At 40.3% G+C, this 6,278-nt stretch overlaps 1 protein-coding gene across 2 annotated transcripts in view; it reads right to left on the bottom strand.

The window, feature by feature from the left end:
• The window catches only part of LOC133978016 (DDB1- and CUL4-associated factor 1-like), a 30,946-nt gene extending 27,236 nt beyond the window's left edge, over window positions 1–3,710 (bottom strand). For both annotated transcript variants that reach the window (XM_062416337.1, XM_062416338.1), the window contains exon 1: window positions 3,619–3,710. The gene's annotated coding sequence lies outside the window, so the exon portion shown is untranslated. The remainder of the gene's footprint in view (window positions 1–3,618) is intronic.
• Between the last annotated feature and the right edge of the window lie 2,568 nt (window positions 3,711–6,278).

The raw sequence follows: 6,278 nt of genomic DNA on the forward strand, positions 1-6,278 counted from the left end.
GGGCGCCGGCTTGAGAGGCTTCACAAAAGATCCGGCCTCACTGTCCACCTCGAAGCCTACAGAGACCACATCCAGTGCTACAAAGAGGCTCTCACCCAGGCAAAAACAGTCCATTACTCCACACTTATTAACAGCCAACAAAAGCATCCGAAAATGCTTTTCTCCACCATCAACCGCCTTCTTGACCCTCCCGACGCTTCACAACCCTCCGACGCCGCTGACCTCTGCTCCAGGTTCCTGGACTTTTTCCACCAGAAAGTGGCCACCATCCACCAGCAGCTCCAGGCATCTACACCCTCCCCGCCGGCCACAGTATCTCGGCAGGACATGTACCATCCTTCTGCCTGCCCACCACAGCGCCGCCTCTCCACCTTCTCCCTGCTGGATGCTGATCAAGTCCTCGACCTCTTGACCAAAGCCAGGACTTCATCCTGCAGTCTGGATCCACTACCCACGACCCTGCTGAAGGCCTGTCTCCCCACCATCTGCCCCCCGGTGGTTGACATCATCAACGCCTCACTTGGCTCTGGTGTGGTACCCTCCAGCTTTAAGTTGGCAGCCGTGACCCCAACACTCAAAAAGACAGGCCTGGACCCAGATGACCCCAACAACTACCGTCCGATCTCCAACCTTCCGTTCCTGAGCAAGATCTTGGAAAGAGCAGTGGCTGCCCAGCTACAACATCACATGTCCCACCATGAGCTCTTTGAACCTCTCCAATCGGGCTTCAGACCCCATCATAGCACCGAAACCGCCCTCATCAAAATAACAAACGACCTCCTGATTGCTGCAGACAACGGCCTTGTTTCCATCCTCATCCTCCTTGACCTCTCTGCTGCCTTCGATACCATCTCCCACCCCATCCTGCTCTCCCGTCTCTCTGAGCTCATTGGCCTCACCGACACTGCTCTCTCCTGGTTCCAGTCTTACCTCTCCAACCGTAAACAATACATCACTCTGCAAGGCTCCTACTCCACCACTGCAACAGTTAACCATGGTGTCCCCCAGGGATCTGTCCTTGGCCCCCTCCTCTTTACCATCTACTTGCTCCCCCTCGGTCAGATCATCCGCAACCATGGACTCAGTTTCCACTGTTACGCAGACGACACCCAACTGTACGTCAGCACCAAGCCCTCCTCACAACTCCCACCAACACAACTCAACAACTGTCTGCACGATATTAAAACCTGGATGACCAACAACCTTCTGAAACTCAACACCAACAAGACAGAGCTCATGGTGGTGGCCCCAGCACCACTGCTCAGGAAGGTTGGAGACCTCACCCTGGTCATCGACGGCTGTCCCACCTCCCCATCTCCCAAAGTGCGGAACCTGGGCGTGATCCTGGACCCCACACTCTCATTCAGTTTCCACATCCAGAGCATCTCCAAATCTGCCTTCTTTCACCTCCGTAACATTTCAAGACTCCGGCCGTCACTCACCGACTCAGTCACCGAAACCCTCATTCATGCATTTGTCACCTCCCGTCTGGACTACTGCAATGGTGTCCTGTCTGGGCTCCCCAACAAAGCCCTAGACAGATTGCAGTATGTCCAGAACTCAGCTGCCAGGGTGTTAACCCACACCAAGCCCTGGCAGCACATCACCCCCATCCTCAAGAAACTCCACTGGCTGCCAATCAAACAACGCATCAGCTACAAAATCCTCCTCCTCACCTACAAATCACTTCACTCACTGGCACCCAAGTACATCACCGACCTCCTCCACCCGTACACCCAGTCACGGTCCCTGCGCTCCACCAGCAAGGACTTACTCTGCACTCCCCGCACCAGACTCAAGACCTTTGGTGACAGGGCTTTCTGTGCAATTGCCCCTACCCTTTGGAACACCCTGCCCCCTCCTATCCGTTCCGCTAGTTCTCTGTCACAGTTCCAAAAGTACCTCAAAACACACCTCTTCTCTCTTGCCTACCCTCCCTAAACCCCCACCCTGCCCTTACCCCCCTATTCCCACTCTTGTAAAGCGACCTTGGGTATCTTGAAAGGCGCTATATAAATCGAAGTTATTATTATTATTATTATTATTATATTAATGAAAGAACTATCCAAATTACATTAAATCTAGGGCTGGGCAATATATTGATATTATATTGATTATATTGATATCGTGATATGAGACTAGATATCGTATTATCATAATATGGCAGTAAAGTGTCTCTTTTCCTGGTTTTAAAAGCTGCATTACAGTAAAATGATGTAATTTTCTGAACCCTAACCTTATTATTTACCTTTTACCAACTTTATCATTACATCCACATTACTGATGATTATTTATCAAACATCTCATTGTGTAAATATTAAGTGAAAGCACCAACAGTCATCTCTATAATATTGTTGTGATATTGATATCGAAGTATTTGGTAAATAAAATATTGTGATATATGATTTATTTATATCGCCCAGCTCTAATTAAACCTGTTAAAATAAAACCATTTGAACCTGAAGCATCAGTGTTTTTTCTCAGCTATAACAGACAGGCTCGCAACATAATTAAAGTTGTATAAAATATCTTTTTAAGAATTTTTAGTGGTGCTGAGATCAAATGTTGGGTCTAAAATCGCCCCTGGTGTATAGTATTATATCTATTTATGTATTTTATCCCTTCACCCTTTGATTTTTGTACTGCTGAGTCAAGTTGATGCATCTCATCTTAACCTTTACATACTGTTCAGGGTAAAATTAGACCCTTTTTATTCATTTAACAGCTGTAAAAACACCATATAAACATTTATTATAGCCACTCTTCCTAATGTGACCCGAAGGATACACAAATAGAAATAAAAGGTATCTTCTTTTTATATTATTTTTGTGCAGCTGATACATTTTATATACACAAATGTAAGTTTTACCTGTGTTTATGAAAAAAATCTAAACATTTTCTTACATATTCTATTCTCTTTCTTTTTTCCCCATAATATTAATCAAACAGAGGATTAATAAAACATTTATTTATGACTGATGGGGAATTTATGAATGCAAATTAGTGTAGAGACTAATTATGAGTCAGAATATGAACAGCATGTAAAGGGTTAAACTTTAAAAACAAGAGCTGTTGTATTGGATTGAATTAGACTGCACAGGTATTCCTAATGAATGGTGAGTGTGTGTATATCTCTAGCCTGTCTGACCCCCCCCAAAAAAAAATAACAGGTGTGCTCTTGTGCGAGCAGCTCAGAGGACAGTTAGCAGCTTCGGCTAAATCCTCCAAATCTCTCCATCTTCTCCTTCTCCTATAAACATCTCTCAGGTTAGAGTCTGACATCGTGGTCCTAACAGGCTGAGAGGTGTTCTGGTGTTATGTCGAAATCTGTTCCCCTTCCAAATCTGTTCCCTCTTCTTCCAAATAACACCCACCACTCCTTTCCTGAGGTGTTTAAATTAACCCAAATTTTACCTGAACCCCGACCAGCTCACCTTAACCCTAACCTGACACCAGCTGCAGGTGCGTTGCTATGGGTAACACAGGTTTAACATGATGGGGGGCATTATTAGAGGGGGGGCAGACCTCGACATAACACCGTGGAGCCTCATGTCAGACACGATCCTCTCAGCTAGCTCTCCTCCTCTGCTTCACTTTAACGCTTTTATTTTAACTCACCTCCAAATGAAACGTCCTCCACGCGCTGCGCACGCTCACTTCAACGTCGCTGTTTTCAGAAACTCTCCTTAAATTCGCCGTAAACCCGCCAGTGAAACTACATTCACGTTAAATGTTTACGGAGAGAGGAGAGGAAAAAAAAAAGTTTCACGTTTATTTTCAAACTTCTCCCGGCGACCGTGCGCTACGTCACCGAATGACAGGCGACGTTAGATGACGACAGACGGCGAGCCTCCTGGCGGGAGTTGTAGTCGTTTAATCACGCGTTTGTAGTTCTAGACTAATTTGTGTTTCCTGTTTAAGATTTTATTATAAATTTAATTGACAATGATTAACATGTAGACTGTGATGAGATGGAGTGTGTTATTATACATATATAAAATAATGTAGTTCTCAACTTTAGTAAAATGTATTTTTTTAATTTATTGTTTTTCTCTTAGACATTTCATTTGGTGTTTTTGATTATCACAAGGAAGATGACGGTTTTAAAAAAAATAAATCCCTTTTTTTTGCTCAATTTTAACTTAACTATAAATAATAAATTCAATAAGCCTGTTATTGATCGGTCATTCATGTCATGTCTGTCAATGGTTAACATGTAAACTGTAATGAGATGAATTGTACAGTGTTCTTATAAATCAATCAATAAATAAAGTAGTTCTAAACTGTTCTCAATTTTATTAAAATGTATTTTTCAATGATTTGTTTTTTCTCTCAAATACATTTTCTTTAGTGTTTTTTGATTATCACAAGGAAGATGAAGGGTTTTTTTTCAGTACATCTTTTTTTGTGCTAAATTTTAACTCATAAATAATAAATTCAATAAGTCTCTGCTTTCCTTTCTTTACAATGTTTATAACATATATCTGTCTTATATGTATTATTGATCTGTAATCCATGTCATGTCATGTTCTCTGGTTCTAAGCTTTATGTTGTTTTTAATATATGATTTGTTTAATAAATACATTTAGAGGAAAAAACTATTAAAAACCTTTTAGCGGATGGAATTATATCAAATGCTATGGACTTATTCAGCATTCCCAGCTGAATTTGGTTACCATGGAATATAACATTAGATAGTTAATAAGTAGTAAGGTGGTGTTTATAATGTAGCAGTAGCGCCCCCTGTGGGTAGAGTTGTATGAATTGTGTGCAGTGTGGTTGTGTGTTCCCAGTTATGACCCATTAAGTGCATCAGGCCTCATTCATTTACATACAGTAAGTTATACCCAAAAACAAACTCATACATTTAGTTCAGGGTCATCTAAACATGGTATTTTCCAAGTCTGGTGAGATTAGATTAGATCAATATAGGCCAGATTAGATCAGATGAAATGTCAACATAAGAAAAACATGGTGTGAAAATGTTCACCTGTATCATTGTGTTCAGCTTCATCCCAGTAAAACACTGCAAATATAGTTTTACTACACCTCAAAGTTTATGAGTTATTAGCCTAAACATAAAACACGTTGGTGGCGTCACAAAATGTTTTAATATTAAACGTGAAGCATTTACATCATGGAGCAGCTGTTAAGATATTACCCTTCTAACAGAGGTGGATTATTCCATCTTTAGACTGACATTATATATTTTAATTATGAACTGGGGCACTCTCACACTATTGTCAATATTACAATTAATTTTGTGTCTGAAAGTTATTTATTACTAGTTTTTTAATGCACAGAGGAGCTGGTGAGAAACAGTATTTGATTTCATTGTATTGTATGTGTGCAAATACTCAGTAAAATGACAATAAAATGAATCTTGAATCTTAAACAATTATGTAATAATAACAATTCCTCCTAAAACCAACACCCATTAAACCTGGCAGACTAGTAGTTGTTCTTTTAACTCAAAGTCCACTTACTACCACTTCAACCACATCTCATGGTCTCCATCAGATAGTTTGAGGTGCTGTTAGAAGCTCATTAAGAAGCTGTTTATCTTTTATTTATAATATAATAAATATTATTATTATTATTATTCAGGTTACTAATATATGAATGAGACATAATACAGCAGTGAACGTCACAATACATCCATACTTTAGATTTTGTACCATTTCAGTAACTTGTATGAGTGAATGTAAAAACGTGGATTATTAATGTCTGTATTAATTATTAAAACACTGTTTGACACAAGAACTACAAACAAAAAGCTGTTTTATTGAGTCTTTCAGTCAAAAACACTTTTTCTGCTTTCAAACTTCAGTCAGTCAGTTTTGGCCTTTTGTGTTTTTTCTGTTTCAGATGATTGTTGAGAAGAAAAAAAAACATGCTCTATAACAGAGCAGCAACGCTTTAAAAAAAAAAGAAAATATTTACAAGGTTACATGAACCACATTTAATACAATCAAAACAAAAGCAATAAGAAAGGAGTCGGCAGGGGTCCCACAGAGCCCCCCCCCCCCCCCCCTTCCCAAAAGGCTGCCATGTTATAACGTTAATGGTGATTAAAGGTTTTTGCTCAATATTCAAAAATATATCTTTACACTAAACTCACTCTAAACGTCACAATTATTCTCCAAAGGTTTAAGTCTTTATAAAACATACGTCTGAGTCTGATCTCTCTGCAGCAGATAGAACACGGATCAATAACTCATAATCAATCATGCAGACCGATCAATACTCATCACATCACTCACTCAAACTTATCATTG

The sequence above is a fragment of the Scomber scombrus genome, chromosome 3, assembly GCF_963691925.1.
Source record: "Scomber scombrus chromosome 3, fScoSco1.1, whole genome shotgun sequence".
Taxonomy (NCBI): Eukaryota; Metazoa; Chordata; class Actinopteri; order Scombriformes; family Scombridae; genus Scomber; species Scomber scombrus.